Source organism: Lycorma delicatula, chromosome 12 (genome assembly GCF_047948215.1).
Source record: "Lycorma delicatula isolate Av1 chromosome 12, ASM4794821v1, whole genome shotgun sequence".
NCBI classification, from domain to species: Eukaryota; Metazoa; Arthropoda; class Insecta; order Hemiptera; family Fulgoridae; genus Lycorma; species Lycorma delicatula.
Genome location: NC_134466.1, coordinates 66271774 through 66289020, shown reverse-complemented (window position 1 = coordinate 66289020; position 17247 = coordinate 66271774). Strand labels below are relative to the sequence as shown.

Sequence of the window (17247 nt, the reverse complement as noted above, 5' to 3'; positions counted from 1 at the left end):
TATAATCACCACATTAAAGAGCAGAAACAGATAAGCTATACATTGTAGTCCGTTTAAGTAATTAATTTAATGATACTGCTCAGTTGAGCCGTACACTGGCTCTTTTTACACTAGATTCTATCAATAATTATATACAGAAAAACCTACGTCCAACTTGAATGATTTATGACCAGGAAACTGTATCTGACATATATTATTATTATAATTATTTATTTTTTATGTGTTTTCAATATTAGTTGATAAGTGGAACTGAAGTTCTGTGACAGTTTAAAAAAGAATGCACCTGTTGATGAAGTAATCTGAAACTGGTAATACTAGTAAGTAATAAAAATTAAGAATACAAATAATGTTAAGAACTAATCGAATAAAATAATAATATTGTTTCAATTATTTAAATATATTTTTTTTAATGGTTTCAAAAAAAGAAACGATTAAAAATTACATATGTTCAATTCGGTCGGTATATGTAAATTTTTTTTTTATACATGCAGGTGTTACTTTTCACTATTTCGTTGATTTTTATAGTAGAAGTTTTTTTTTTGGCGATATCTTTGTAGGTTTAACTGAACGTGAAAAGTTTTTAAACGAAAAATTAAATTTTTACGTAAAAGGTTTTAATTTTTTTACTCTGTCATTATTGTTTATTACTAGATAAATATAATTATAACTTAAATATTCTGATATTTAAAGTAATTTTGTGCGTAAATTAAGGTAAATTTATAGAAAAAGAATAATATATATTTCCGTAAATTTATTTTTTATGTGAAAAAATGTTAGGTGTAGTATTTTTAGCACCAGGTGCCCCCATACTTCACCCGTCTAGCCTCATATGCAGTCCCCACAGAAGTCGATTATTATTAAACAGTTTTTTTTTAATTTATTTAATATTAACGTAAATTTAATTCTTTTAATTTTTAAATATTATTCGTTCGATTGATTCGAATCATTCAATAGAATCATTAAATAGAATTTTAAAAAAATAACAAAATCACCTTCTGAGAAAATAATCATGCAAAAGAATTACACCATTTGATAGAGAACCTCCTTATTGTGGGTTTCACTTTAATTTATTTTATGTCACAATATGGTAATAGCTATTGAATATATGTTTTTCTTCCTAATAATCACGATATATTGGACTTTATAGTTCCAAAACGTTAGTTTCACTTTCCAAGCTGACAAGTAGGTTTTGAATTTTTTCCTGATGGGCTATATACATACATACATACATACACTAGCCGGCCCGTTTAGCCAGAACCTGAACGCTCGGGGCCTCTAGGGGTCAAGAAACCTACCCCATGGCCGCAAAGCTATTCATTTCGTTCGTCATTTCCAATTTTCTAGGGGAACAGGCGCCTTGAACACCCGCACAGCAACCTCCGGTCGTTATTTCATCTACTCAGAGGGCTCCACCTTCTGGCTCACCGCATTGTACGTTATCCTCCTTTTTTTTGTCGTCATTTGACTGGTTTGATGCAGCTCTCCAAGATTCCCTATCTAGTGCTAGTCGTTTTATTTCGGTATACCCCCTACATCCTACATCCCTAACAATTTGTTTTACATATTCCAAACGTTGCCTGCCAACACAATTTTTTCCTTCTATCTGTCCCTCCAATATTAAAGCGACTATTCCAGGATGTCTTAATATATGGCCTATAAGTCTGTCTCTTCTTTTAACTATATTTTTCCAAATGCTTCTTTTTTCAACGATTTGCCGTAACACCTCTTCATTTTTCAGTTTATCCATTCGTCTGATTTTTAACATTCTCCTATAGCTCCGCATTTCAAAAGCTTCTAATCTTTTCTTCTCAGATACTTGGATCGTCCGAGTTTCACTTCCATATAAAGCGACACTCCAAACATATACTTTCAAAAATCTTTTGACATTTAAATTAATTTTTGATGTAAACAAATTATATTTCTGACTGAAGGCTCGTTTCGCCTGTGCTATTCGGCATTTTATATCGCTCCTACTTCGTCCATCTTTAGTAATTCTACTTCGCAAATAACAAAATTCTTCTAATATTTTCTCCTTCTATTTTCACATTCAGTGGTCCATCTTTGTTATTTCTACTACATTTCATTACTTTCATGCGGTAGTTCTTGCGTAGGACTTCATCCGTGCCGGTCATTGTTTCTTCTAAATCCTTTTTACTCTCAGCTATAATTACTATATCATCAGCAAATCGTAGCATCTTTATCTTTTCACCTTGTACTGTTACTCCGAATCTAAATTGAGAATAATACTGATAAATAATAATTATTACTATTCAGGCTTTATATAAACCTTAAAAAGAATTAAATTACAAAAAATAGAATAATACGGTAACTAAAAGTACACGTACCTTTGACGAAAAAAAAATCCATTAACTTATTTCTTTGCCACGGTGGCAGAAATATAATAATGAAGTAAAAGGATTAATCTATTTCTTCCTTAATGAATATCTTTAATTCACAACTTCACCTTTCTTGGGAGCGAAGAAATAATGAATATTTTTATTAATACTTTAACCTTCAAAGGAGCTAGGGGCTAGGTCGATGAATTAAAACCTTCATTGGGATAACACGAATGAATTCTGAAAATATGAGTGTATCTGATACATGCAAAATTTAGCCTTCAACCTACTAACAAATACCCCGTTTGAATTTTGAAAATCGGACGATTGTTTGCAGTGATATTATTAAAAGAGTATCTTCAGCACCCCAGGGGCACCCCGTTTGTTACCGATTGATGATGATGATCGGTCTAGCCGTAGACGAGGTGATCGCACTCTTCACCACTCTAGTCTCACACGCAGTACCCACGACCGATTATTATTAAACAGATTTTTTTTAAAATTATTTAATATTATTTTATTTAATATAAATTTAATTCTATTAATTTTTAAATATTATTCGAATCATTTATTTCAATCCCAGCTCAGACAGTGATAGAGACTCACAGTTCATTAAAATATGTGCTTCAACCGGCAAATCTCTCCACTTCTACATTTTTTTGTCTTCAGTCATTTGACTGGTTTGATGCAGCTCTCCAAGATTCCCTATCTAGTGCTACTCGTTTTATTTCGGTATACCCCCTACATCCTACATCCCTAACAATTTGTTTTACATATTCCAAACGCGGCCTGCCTACACAATTTTTTCCTTCTACCTGTCCTTCCAATATTAAAGCGACTATTCCAGGATGCCTTAGTATGTGGCCTATAATTCTGTCTCTTCTTTTAACTATATTTTTCCAAACGCTTCTTTCTTCATCTGTTTGCCGCAACACCTCTTCATTTGTCACTTTATCCACCCGTCTGATTTTTAACATTCTCCTATAGCACCGCATTTCAAAAGCTTCTAATCTTTTCTTCTCAGATACTCCGATCGTCCAAGTTTCACTTCCATATAAAGCGACACTCCAATCATATACTTTCAAAATCTTTTCCTGACATTTAAATTAATTTTTGATGTAAACAAATTATATTTCTTACCGAAGGCTCGTTTAGGTTGTGCTATTCAGCAATTTATATCGCTCCTGCTTCGCCCATTTTTAGTAATTCTACTTCCCAAATAACAAAATTCTTCTACCTCCATAATCTTTTCTCCTCCTATTTTCACATTCAGCGGTCCATCTTTGTTATTTCTACTACATGTGTTATTTCTCCACTTCTACATATGTATATATATATATATATAGCTTCTTTTTTTTGAGACGATGTGTATCTAAAGACCTTCTCAGTTTGCCAAGAAACGGGTAAAACTTTTTTTTGCGATTGATCGAGTAGTATTTTTGTTTATTCCGAACATACAAAAACCCAGTTCCTCTTTATATAATAGTATAGGTATGTATAAAGAGTGAATTTTACTTACGATAAAGTTTTCTATTTAACTTCCGGAAAAATGTGAATTCGGATGTTTTTCTGATTTTGAGTCGACCGTCTCAGAACCCACCTTGAACTTGTTTTGCGGTAATTCACTTCTTACGTTTAATGGAATGGATAATGTCGATACTTGTACTAAAAATTTCAACAAATTCCCACATTTTTTATGTGACTGTCCTTGTGAATAAGATCAAAATTGCGTTTTTTAAAGCGTCAGTCGAAACTTCTATCGGTTTTCGGCTACGGTGAAAATCGGTGTTACTTGTTCTACCCGAGAATAAAATGTTCGATCCACTAACAAAAATTCCACTTTTTACCATGAAGTTGTAATATCTGCAAGAAAATTTCGGCCAGTTCTACACCATTAAAAAAAAAATCTTATCACAGCAATTTCTTCTCCTACAGTAGACGTTTCAATCGAAGCCGACATTTTGAGATGGACAAAAAAAAATGTATAATAATGGAAATTCTTTAATAACAGCAAATATTTTCCAAGTCAGGCGTTCCAACTTGAACGTCAGACATTTCCATTTTATTATATTATATAATTTTCCCGCTGTTGCCATTTGACTATTGAATGCCCTCGTATATATATATATATGTGTGTGTGTGTGTATATATATATATATATATATATATATATATATATATATATATATATATACTGTAGAAGTCCATTAGTCCGGCATCCAACAGTCCGGAATGCCCGATAGTCCGGCATCGCTCCGGAAAATTGTAAAAATTTGGTTTTCTCCAAAAGTGTGTCTTTAAAGCAAATAAAAACGCTCGAGAGTTATTAGGAAGTTTTCGGGGTAGTTCGGGATCATCCGGAAGCGCTCGGTATTGTTCGGAAACAATTAGCGGCCGGCTAGTCTCAGCTGTCACAACAAATTCAGGTGCAGTGCACCTCCGTTAATCAATCACGAAGCGTCTTCGCCATTTTTTTGTGCGTTGTTGTTTTGTGTCCTTTCACATCGCAGTAAACGTAACTTTTGAAACTGTTTATAAAAAAAGTGATTTTCGTTCTAACTGTACAGTGACCGTGTTTTCAAAACCTAAGCCTTCGAGTTCAAAAGGAGAGAAACGAAAACACGTAACACTGACTCTCAATCAGAAACTAGAAATCATCAAACGGCTAGAAAAAGGCGAGAATAGAAATGTTTTAATGAATGAGTTTAATATTGGCTCATCAACTATTTATGACATTAAAAAACAAAAAGATGAACTAATGAAGTTTGCTTCTCGATCGGTAACAACTGAAAAATTGGCTTCTAGACAAACATTAAAAAAACCAAAACTGGAACGGCTAGATAGTGTATTGTTCAAATGGTTTAGTGCAGTACGTTCTGAAGGAAAGCCGGTAACAGGGCCGATGATTGTTGAAAAGGCAAAGAAATTCGGCCAAGATTTAGGAGTTGCTGAAAGTGAATGTAATTATTCTGATGGTTGGCTCAGAAACTTTAAGTTTCGGCATGGAATTCGAAGACTTGATGTAACTGGAGAAACACTTTCAGCAAACCAAAACTCTGCAGAAAAATACAAAGACGAGTTTGAGAAAATCGTAGCTGATAATGATTTAACACCTGAACAGATTTACAATGCTGCTGAAACAGGGCTATTGTGGCGATGTTTACCAACATCTACACTAGCTGGGGGAAGAGAAAAAGCAGCCAAGGGTTTTAAAAAAAACAAAGACAGATTAACCGTTTTGCTATGTGCTAATGCGTCTGGAAACCACCGAGTGACCCCTTTTGTGATAGGTAAATCTGCAAAACCCAGGGCTTTTAAGAATGTTACACACTTGCCTGTCCAATACGATGTTCAATCAAATGCGTGGATGACTGCCGCCCTCTTTAAAGACTGGTTTTTTCACCACTTTGTGCCTGAGCTCAAGGAATCCTTCAAAAGCCTTGGTCTACCAGAAGATACTAAAGCCATCCTTCTTTTGGACAATTGCAAAGCCCACCCGCCAGTAGATGAGTTAGTTTCTGGAAATATTGTTGGTACTCTGCTCCCACCTAACGTAACATCTTTGATTCAACCCATGGACCAAGGGGTTATTCAAAATTTTAAATGCTTTTATAGAAGGTCTTTTATTCAAGGCCTGTTAAATGCCGACTGTGACGTGACTGATTTTCAAAAAAAGTTTACAGTAAAAGATGCCGTCTATGCTATTGCACTGTCTTGGAACCAGGTAAAAAATACAACACTCCAAAAATGCTGGAGAAAACTTTGGCCAGCTGCAAACCCTGCATCTGACCTAACTCTACAGACTGATGAGGAAGAAAACCATCAAGACGCTCTGACCAAAGTTTTGGATGTCGTTAGAAGTGCTGACAATCCCTTGAAAAACCTGCCTGAAGATGAGGTAGAGGAGTGGCTTCTAATCGACGAGAATGAGCCTGTTGAACAAGAACTAACCGATGATGACATTATCAACATTGTAGTAAACCCTCAGCCTACTCAAAATCTTGAAGAAAGTGACTCAGATGCCGAAACGGAAGAAAAGGAAAAAATCAGCTGGGCAGAAGCTGCAGAATCACTAAATAATTTTATCTCTTTTGCTGAGGCTAGTACTAGCTACAGTGCTTCAGAAATTATTGATTTCCATATCATTAGAAATAAATTTTATACTAAACGCCAAAAGTCAAGAAAACAAAAAGTCACATTCGTGACTTTTTTAAATCTAAGTGAAATATGTTTTACAGTACGTGTACATACATTATATGAAATGTAAAATAAACTTTGTTGTATGTATTTGCATACTGTATTTGTAGTTTAATTATTAACCTAATTGTTCTTATAATTACCGCCCAATAGACCGGAATTTTCGGTAGTCCGGCACCGAGCCGGTCCCGAACGTGCCGGATTATCGGACTTCTACTGTATATATATATATATATATATATATATAGAGTGAGCCATGAAGAAACGGAGAAACTTTCAGAGCGTGTTCTACTAGTAGAAACAGTGAAAATTTTTTATTTAAACATAGGTCTGGAAACTTTGTTTTCGAGTTTACGGCTAGCGAAAAATTTCTCCCGGATTTCGGCTCTCCTAATAAATAGGTTTCAGCTGTCTCTCAAGTTGGTGATTTTTTATTTAATTTCAACTGAGAATTGTAACACCAGTAGTTTTTAAGATATCCCATGTAAAACAAAATTCTGTGTCGAAAAACAAATTTTTTATTTAGGTTTGTTGTATAATAGTTTTGTTAAATTATTAATAAATTCGGAAGATTTAGAAAAAAACTTATAGAGAATTTAATTCTGAGAAAATTAATGTAAATACTGCCGATAAAAAGTAAATAAAAATCTTTTAAAATCGGTTTTTTATTGAATCAAAATAGACAGAAAATCATATTATTATTTTTGTAAAATTAATCTGAAAGATAACTAAAATCAATCGTAAAGATAATAACAAATTATGAATAAAAAACTGTAAGCAGAAAATTTATAAAAAATAATAAAATAGTATAAAGGTTAAAAACAAAAACATGACCTGAAAGTTATTCCGTTTCTTCATATTTCTGTATATATATATATATATATATGTTGTGCGTGTGCTTGTGTGTGCATACATGTTTATTTAACATATTATGTTACTTCAGCTAAAGTAAAATGTTTATTTGATAAACAAGAAATCCTAAAATTCTTCATTTTTCTATTTAATATTTTGTGATCTAGACAAAATATAAGAAAGAATTTTAGGGATAACTTTTCCTCATAAAACCTTAAGTGGTAATTTTATTTTATTCCTAGTTTGTACGTTACAATTTGTTTTAACTAATGAACAATAAGCTATCTCCCCGTGCTCCAGTGAGGTGACGATGATATGTGGTAACTGATAAAAAAACATTTGTTGCGATTCTAAATATAAATAATCAAAAAGATCTTAGGAATTTAAAATTTAATTGCAACCTGGTTTAATGATGTTGTTTTTATATTAACTGAGGCCTTGTCGTAAATTGCGGCCTTGTATTAAATTTTAATTGGCGACCTTTAGGGTTTAGTGAACGTGATAGTGTTATACTAAGAAATTATTTTTGAACCTACACATTTTAATGAAAAAAATTCAATCAAATTATGTCTTATATTAATTTTTTTTTTTTTAATCTTTGTTGCGTATGTTGGTGTAATAAATTTATTTATAATTTGACTATAACTTTCATTCAGTTATAATTAATTAAAAAAACTTCCCTTGATTTTATTTTATATTATTAAAACGATGTAAAAAAGTATACAATAATTAAATGGATATGTAATCATTGAAAATAATTAACGTTTTTGTTATAAAGTAAAAATTTCAGTCCAATAAAGTCGTATTTCGTATTACTTAACAGTTTCACATGCAAAAATATTTCAACAATTCTGAACACGTTGTTTACCATGCGTAACCAGCGCTTTTCAGCATATTTATTGGGTATATACAGAATTTACTGTTTAATTATTATTAATAGGGGTTTTCTTTATTGTATACTCTTTTTACGTTGTTTATATTTATGCTACGATAAAATATCACACACACTCTCTCTCTCTCTCTCGAACTCTCACACACAACCTCAAACGCATATACCGTCCCCGTTCCGTCGAGAGTAAAAATGTTTACATAATCGTGATCTCGGGAAAGCCTTTTTTTCTAGACTTTTTTCGAAAGTTAATAAAACTTTTTTTGGATATGTATTAAACTGAACAATGTCAGCTCAAACATAAAAAAAGCTGACAACACGTTCAGTGGATCACTGAACGTTTGCACCAAAGAAGGGTGCAAACAGAAAGCGGAGCAGCCATGGTTAACGGCTCGGCAGCGATAATGGAACTAACCTAGAAGCATCAAACCTGCTCAGACATAACAATAGATTACTGTATCAAGAGCCGAAATTCAAAGACTTTCGGTACAGTAAGGGAACATCTCAATTCCCCCCCGAGGGGAGAAGATCCCGCCTCGTAGCGTGTCAGGTCGCTACACCCCCCCCCCCCCGTTGCTTGCCAGTAATGGCTTTAACGGAGGACATATTTTTGCTCTCAAACTGTAACACATTCCGCAGTGTACAGCCCGGCCACGGGGAGATGCCACCGATGCAGATACCCCGAGGGACGTCTACATCGGTAATTCGTCACGAGAGATAGTATGAGTCCTGTCTTCCAAAGAAGACAGCTGACACCTAACGCTACCACGTTGCCCTCAGGAACTAAGCAAAAAGTCTAAACCGCGGAGAAGAAGACCCCGCGCCTACCATAATCGGCCTAAAATATACTATGCCCCTAGCACATAGATGCATCAAGTATGCCACGACAGCATATCTTTCAGCAGATTCAGTCACCGCAACGTATCGTAAATTTAAGCGATTGGAGTACAGCCGCAAGATAAACAATAAACCAAGTCCCAGAGGTCCTAAAGTTTGGTCCGTCGGGAGCTGAGTATAACCTCTAATCTCCCACTACAGCTCCAGTTAGGAGGGCCTCTCGGAATACACCCTGGTCGATCGCAACCAATTTCACCCATCACCCCCATTAGGTGTGCATTCCAATTCGACAAATCGCCATGCTAAAGTTTTTGATCGCGCTCGGGGAGCGAACTCCCCGGGCGCAACCCCATTGATACTAGATAAATCTAAATCAAGCCCTTACGGATCGTAAGAATACAGTAAGGGGACAGTATGATTGTAGTAGGACTTTCCCATCACGCGATTAAAGCCGAGTATTTAATTAGCCTGGGTGTGGCGGTACTAGCGGCGACGGTCGGCACTAACTAACTAATGTAATTTCACAATTGCATAGAACCAATTTCGCTTGTACGGTCGGCAGACTGGTTTAACCACGAGGTTTAACGCACCAGGTACTGAGTCAACTGGGCGATCGAGTTCGAGACAGATTGTTACTTGTAGCTAGTCAGTCTCAACTGGAGGAGAGGTTCCAGCAGACCTTTTCGCCTCCTCGCGTCGTTATTGAAAATGAAGATTAATTGTTTTAAAAATAAATGTTGTGTTGTTTTAAATAAATTATTAAAACTGCACCACGCTTTTATTTGACTAAATATTTTCATTACTTTTAATTTTAAAATTTAATAATTATAATTTATTTTTTATTTATTGGTTATTTATTAGATATTTATATAATTTATTTTTTACTTTTCAGTGCATTTTTATATTTGTTAATATATTATATATATATATATATATATATATATATATATATATATATATATATATATATATATATTTAAATTCTCAGTTTGAGTTTAATTCTTATTTTTTTACTTTTTAGAGGGTTTTTCTAATTTGTTTCCTTTTTTTATTAGTTAATATTAATATTATTTAAATAAAAGCTTTTTTAAAAAATAATCTTTTATATGTAATCAAATATATTTTTGTAATTTATTTTGTATTTTTTTAAGACCAAAAAAAATAAAAATATTAATTTTTATACATCGAAGTTACATACGTGTACCAAATTTCAATAATTTTCATACGATAGTTCATGAGAAATGAAAATTTTCAACTAAATGCATGAATTTAGCGTAGTGGTAGCGCGTGATGGCGTGGGGGTGGGTCATATCAAATTGCGACATTGTAGTGCTGTATTGTCATCGAAGTTACATACGTGTACCAAATTTCATTGATTTTCATACGACAGATCAAAAGATATAGCAGTTGCAAGAATTGATTATTCTTAAAGCGAGTTAAATAAAAGCTTTTAAAAATACAATCTATTTCATAATAATATATATAATTTTATATATATAAGAAATAGAAGGAGGTGATTACGTATTTTTAAAAATGTGATTATGTATTATTTTAAATTTTATAATGAGACTATTATATAGATAATGACGTAGTTTTAATGAGTAATAATATGAAATAACAGTAAAAGTTTATCATTTCAGTTTTCGTGGTTATCACATAAATTTTGACCTAAATAAAAAATTTAGTGAATACAAAAGTAAAATATTTCAGTGGCATATCAAGATGAAGTTCTTTAATAAAATGTAACGTAGTTGCCGTAATTAAATATTTATTATGCCTAATTACATTCTCGTATAAAATATATAACATGATCTCTTGAACTCGATAAAAAAAAAGCATTAGAACAGTTTTCAAGATACTAAGATAAAATGTCAAATCATAAGTATGAATTGTATAGAACTATGTTTAAAAAATTAAAGTGTTAAAATATCTACATTTATATTTATAAATGTGCTGCAGCCTTTATTAAAAGGAATAGTCATTTATTTTTTATAAAAAATATTATTCATTTCTGTCAAACTAGACAACGGAATTCTCCTTTCTATTTTTATTTAGCCTCCGGAACCACCTTAAGTTATTACTTCAGAGGATATGAACTGAACGTATTACTTAAGAACTGTTTTCTTGTAACTCAAAAAATTATTTCAGGTTACGAAAAAGGGCCTTATTATATTTTATTTTATTTTTTGGTTTGATGAATTATACAGCAGAATATGACATTTTTGTAGCCTATGAAAAATGACTTACCTGTCTGGGATTTGAAGTCTGGACCTCCGTATGAAAGGCCGAGACGCTACCACTCCGCCACGAAGATCTATTTAAATAAATTCTCACAAATTTATTTAAAATATAATTAAAAGATCTTCTTTTATAGAAAAATATTACTGTCGATAAATTTTTAATAATACTAGTAAAGAAAAAAAATTAAAAGAACCGCGAATTTTTGGTAATTCCACTCTATGTGGAGATTATATATATATATACATAAACAATTATATTTAATAATAAAATATATAAAAAGAAGGGTGGATTAGGCATGAGTAGTATATTCTTAATAGTAACGTATAAGAAAAAGATATAAAAATAGTAATGATTTAGACAAAATAAAATGTAAATGGAATGCAACATACATTGACAAACGGGAAGAAAATTAAATTTAAGATATAACGATATTTGTCCCGGCTTCCGAATATCTCATCCTCTGAGGCAATACCTAACGGTGGGCCCGGAGGTTAAATAAAAAAAAAAGATGTAACGAACGAACATATAATATGTAACGAACATATAAATGGAATGCAACATACATTGACAAACGGGAAGAAAATTAAATTTAAGATATAACGATATTTGTCCCGGCTTCCGAATATCTCATCCTCTGAGGCAATACCTAACGGTGGGCCCGGAGGTTAAATAAAAAAAAAAGATGTAACGAACGAACATATGAAATCTTTTAAAAATCAAAAACAATTTTCTACTCGTAATTATGCTTATCTTCTTTTATTTAATAAAAAAAAGAATATACCGCGATGAAAATGGAAGAATCAATGAAATTAATTCACAAATGTGTTAAATGGAACGGAACACAAGAATGGCGAGGTTTCAATATTTCTCCCTACAGATCGCAGAGCCTGTATAATGTCCCTTGCTGCTGTATCTTTCTATTATCGGGCGGATTTCATCGGTTATTTAGTGGCGGTTATAAATTTTAAGTTTTATTTATGGACGGATTTCGTGATTTGCGTTCCTATCCGTATGGACCAGCGTGAAATTTATTTACCGAGTCTGACCGTGAGAGACTAAGCTTTTGAACCTAGTAATCCCGGCGTGATTCCCCTTCAGTCCATCCGCTGAAGTCCTTTCGGTACCAGCACCTATGGGCTAGAAGGAGTGCCCCTAACGGAGCCCTAGTTATTTGAAGGGAGAAATGCGCCCCGTTCTCCGGAGGGAGTCGCATGCTGATTAAATGAAATTGTGGTCTCTTCGTGGGACGGTGTGGGGTATTGTCTAGCTTTTTATAGTTTTAACAAAATTTAATTACGAAAACGGTCACTTTCGCAGCCGGAATTTTCGCGCGGTTTCCATTTATAGGTTACGCGATATATAGGGTCCTAAGCCTGGTTTGTCATTTTTTGACTCTCGTACCGCTTCTTGAAGGCGGTTCGTTTAATACGGCACGAGGCCGTGTTCGGACACGGCCGCTCTTCCGAACAATCTGCGTGCCTGCGCCACCCCCACCTCGGAATCGTGTGTAGTCCCGCATCGTAGCGAAGAGTGACGTTTCTGACGAACCACGGTGCTCCAAATATCGTCCGCAACGCTATGTTTTGGACGGCTACTAATTTCTTTTGAAGCGTGGAGTTCAACAAAGCTCCCCGTACCGGGTAAGCATATGTTACAATCGGTAGGACTTATAGCCGAAAAATGAGCAATTTGGTCGCCAGTGGATATGGGCTGGCACTGTTCAGTACTGGGCATAGTGAGGCCCTGACGGCATTTGCCCTTTAGGTCACATATTTAACATGTTCTCCTAAGGTAAGCCGTTTATCCAGGACTGCTCCCAGGTACTTGACTGTTTTCCCAAAAGGGGATTTTCTCTCCTGAGATTTCCAGCTGCCTGGCTGGTGTACTTGTCTTGTATGTGAACATCACTGCCACCGATTTTTCACCGTTGACCTTGATTGTCCACATATCGAGCCACGACTATACTAGATGCAATTGCCGTTGGAGTCTCTCGATCGCGTAATCTACACTTCCGGATTCATAATAATATGCCGTGTCATCTGCGTATAGAGCTGTTTTACTAAATGTGTTAAAGGAAGAAGAATGAACATTTTAGAAATCTAGAAATTAAATTAAATAACAATAAAACGATCATAAATGAACAGATATCCGTCATGCGGATGTCTTGTTTTCAAGAACTTCAATTTATTGAAATCAGGAAATAGATAAATAAAATTAGAAGATAAGTATAACCGTAATAACAAATAAACAAGAAGAAGGCCGGGTGAGGCATGACGTTGACTAAACGCTGTATATAGATTAACAAAGATTTAAAAGTACGAGTACAATAAGTTTTGACAATGGAATGGTTCCAAAAATCGTCAAGTGATAAAAAAATGAAGCTAAGAAAGATAGGCTGTACTGAACATAGAAACTAGTAATGATCCCGTTCGACCAGGATCACTGAGAAACTAACAAACTAAAAATTTCTTATAAATACAGTTTACTACTCTATAGAGATATATTAACAAAATATAATAATACTAATAATAATAACAATAATAATAAAGACATATAACATTTTATATAACATTCAGAATAGTAATTCAAATAAAAAGATAAGATTTATTTGGTGGCAGTTAATCATAAAAACCAGAATACGGTGAAAATTTACTAAAAACGTTATAAAAACTGGTCATTATAACCTTTTTAGTAAACTGGACTGTTTTCTGAAATTCTGTAATGGTAGGAATACCATTTCAGAATACCAGAATATTAATACATTAGGTATTAATACCTAATACTGCATTAACAACAAGATAACATTAGAAAAGTATAAAGTTCATACAATCCAATTTCTACAAATATTATTACTTTTATTGTTTACAATAGAACTACCCTACACTTTATGAATGAATATAATACTGTTACTTTCACTACAATTTACCAGTAACTCACCTAACAACTCGCTTACTGATATCACCATCATCGCAACTAAACTTGGGCTTGTGAAACTACTCTGTTATCGCTTGTTATCATGACTACAAGGAACATGGCCTCGCAGAACTACTGACTGTCTGTCTACTCGTCACCGACAGAATTTATTTCTCCTGGCCTGCATTACTAGTATTCCCTTATCTTTAATTGTTGAAGCGTAATAATTTTCACCGTCCACACCCTTATGTTTTTCTATAAATTCTTTTCCTGATCCGGTAATCATACTGGTTGAACAACAGCTTTTGGAGGTGCCATTGCTGTATTAAAAAGAACATATTGTTAAATGGACCTATTACTCTTGAAGAAAGAATTCCTTTTAGTTACTTCTGGATTCTTCTTTTCATTATTATTTTCTCTTCCTTTCTTCTTTACTTCATAGTAAAGATAGTTTATCACTGAATATTGGACTAATGTGTAGTTTTAGGGAGTAAATTAGTTCCTTTTAAAAAAAAATTAATTTCTTTGAAAGAGTTTTTTTGGCTTAGAATTACATTTTTCTTGTTAAACTATGTCATACATTAAACATGATGAAAATCACATTAAAATGTGATGTGAAATATTGTGAAAGTGATAAACAACCTGTTTTCATAAAATATTATGATCTTGAAACTGATCTGATAATTTGTTTTAAAGATTTAATTACAAAGTTAAAAAAGCTGATAAAAAGTAATATTTTTCAAAAATATTATGCCGATTAGATAACATTATGACATTATTTGATTGGATAACATAGCTTAAGTTTAAAACATAATAATTCTAAACAACATATGAAAAACTTGGCATATTATAATACTTTTTTGATGTGTTTGAATCTTATTAAGTTTTTTTTTTTTCACGCCTTTTATATTTATTGATTTAATATTATCCTACATTGAGCAGCCCAATAAAGATTACTTGTCATAATGTATGATAATTTTTCTGTCCTTGTGGCAGTAGTCAGACTTCAGTCAGTGCTTCAAATATATTAAGATGAACACATTCATAAGATCTCCGAACTTGCATAACCTTATTAAGTTGCCTCAAAATAATGGTAAAATTTGAAGATTATTTTACTCCACAATTACTTTTTTTTAACAATCTCAATCACATTTCATTATGAAATTAAAAAAAAAAAAATCAAAGAAAATCCTCTTTTTTTAGTTATTTTTTATCATAATAACTTTACTGGTGTGAAACATACAAAAAAATTTAAAAATATATACCTGTTTAATAAATTATATTGTTTGATGTACTTGATACATTTGAACAATTTTGGACCAACGCTTTTCTAGTTTAATTTTTAGGAAATATCTATTTGAATCATTACTTGTTAAATTTAAAAATCACAGATGAAATATTTGTTAATAGAAAAAAGTTAAAATTATCTCTTGCCAATGCTAATGCAATAAGTCTCATAAGAAAAAGAATGACTTTTTCATAAAAAAAATTCCTTCATGAAGTAACTAACGTTTGAAGTTTACCATCAGTATGTAATAACACAATCATGTTGATTAAAGAAAGAATAGTGGTGTTTTGTTTTGCAGCACTTAAAGAAAATTTATTTCTTTAATTAAATCTAAATTGGTCACTTTATCCTGTCACTTACGTTGATAAAACAGCTTCATAAAGTTAATCCATCACAACTTGGAGTTGTGATGGATTAAAAAAAACTGTTTAACAATTAAAATTGCTAAACAATTGAAAATTGTGTGCTTAAAAAAACTCAAAATACATGTAAATTTTAATATCAATTGTAATTTTTTATAAAAATGTTATACACAAATGTATATTCAAATAAATAAGTTATTACACAAGCACAGAATTGAATGTACATTATGTTTAATGCTTGTAATTAGTTATATAAAATTATGTTTTATATAATATAAATATTATACTGCGATATATATTGTTCATTTGAACAAATCTTTAAGACATGTTTTTAGAAGAAAAAACTAGTTTTGCACAATGATGTAAGATAATTATCAAGAGGAAAAATGTAAAATCATGTCTATGAAATTAGGAAGGAGGTGCTTCCTTGTTTTGAAGATGTTAAAAGTGATTGTTTTAAAAAAAAATATTTGTGTAAATTTTGGATTTCCAGGTTGGTAAATTTCTCAACATGAGTATGCGAGACAAAATTAAAATATTTTAACTTCCAACAGACAAACTGCTTGTATTTCAGAAGAAAATTTTAATTTGGAAAACTCTAATAGAGAATGGCAGTTTTGAAATGTTTCCTTTTTTTTTAATTAGCATAGAAGAAGCTCTGATTTTGGTTGTGAACTGTTCTAGAAGAGAAGTTTAAATCTTATTTTTCATAATTAAATTTTTAAAATTAAGATTGGATTTAAGGTCTGTGTATGGGTACATCTGTAATGTTCGCTTTCATCTGAAGAAGTAACGCTTGTTTTAATATTCAGAGATTATGGTTTCAAGATTAAATTTCAACAAAAAATCATTGAAAAATGTTGGTTTTCAGAAAAAAGTGTCTCCTTCCATTGTCATTTTTATTGTAATTTTCAACATTATATTTGTGTAAATTGGGATTTGTATCATTTACAACAATTTAATGCAAGAAATAGAAATACTGTAATATGTTAAGAAATAATACCACATGTAATACCACATGCTTCATGAGTTAGCTTATTTCATTTTCATCCCACTTTTGAAATATCACAAGAATACTACTTGAGTTTCATGTAACACATTGAATTTATTAATGCAGTTTATTGAAATAAGGTTGGTAGTATTTCTTTGTTACAAAACTTTTAATTTTTTGTATTACTTAATGAAATTGTTATACTGTGATGCTTGGTAAAATTGATTTGCAAGACCACATGTATGTTAAGGACTAGTATTTTATTTCAGCCACACTTTCCTTATACAGTAATTACCAAAATGTTTTCAATATATGTATGCATATAATATAATAATATGTTT

At 32.3% G+C, this 17247-nt stretch overlaps 1 protein-coding gene across 2 annotated transcripts in view; it reads left to right on the top strand.

Moving 5' to 3' along the window:
• The first annotated feature begins 243 nt into the window (after positions 1–243).
• The window catches only part of LOC142332913 (ATP-binding cassette subfamily C member 4-like), a 120771-nt gene continuing 103767 nt past the window's right edge, over positions 244–17247 (top strand). For both annotated transcript variants that reach the window (XM_075379615.1, XM_075379616.1), the window contains exon 1: positions 244–317. The gene's annotated coding sequence lies outside the window, so the exon portion shown is untranslated. The remainder of the gene's footprint in view (positions 318–17247) is intronic.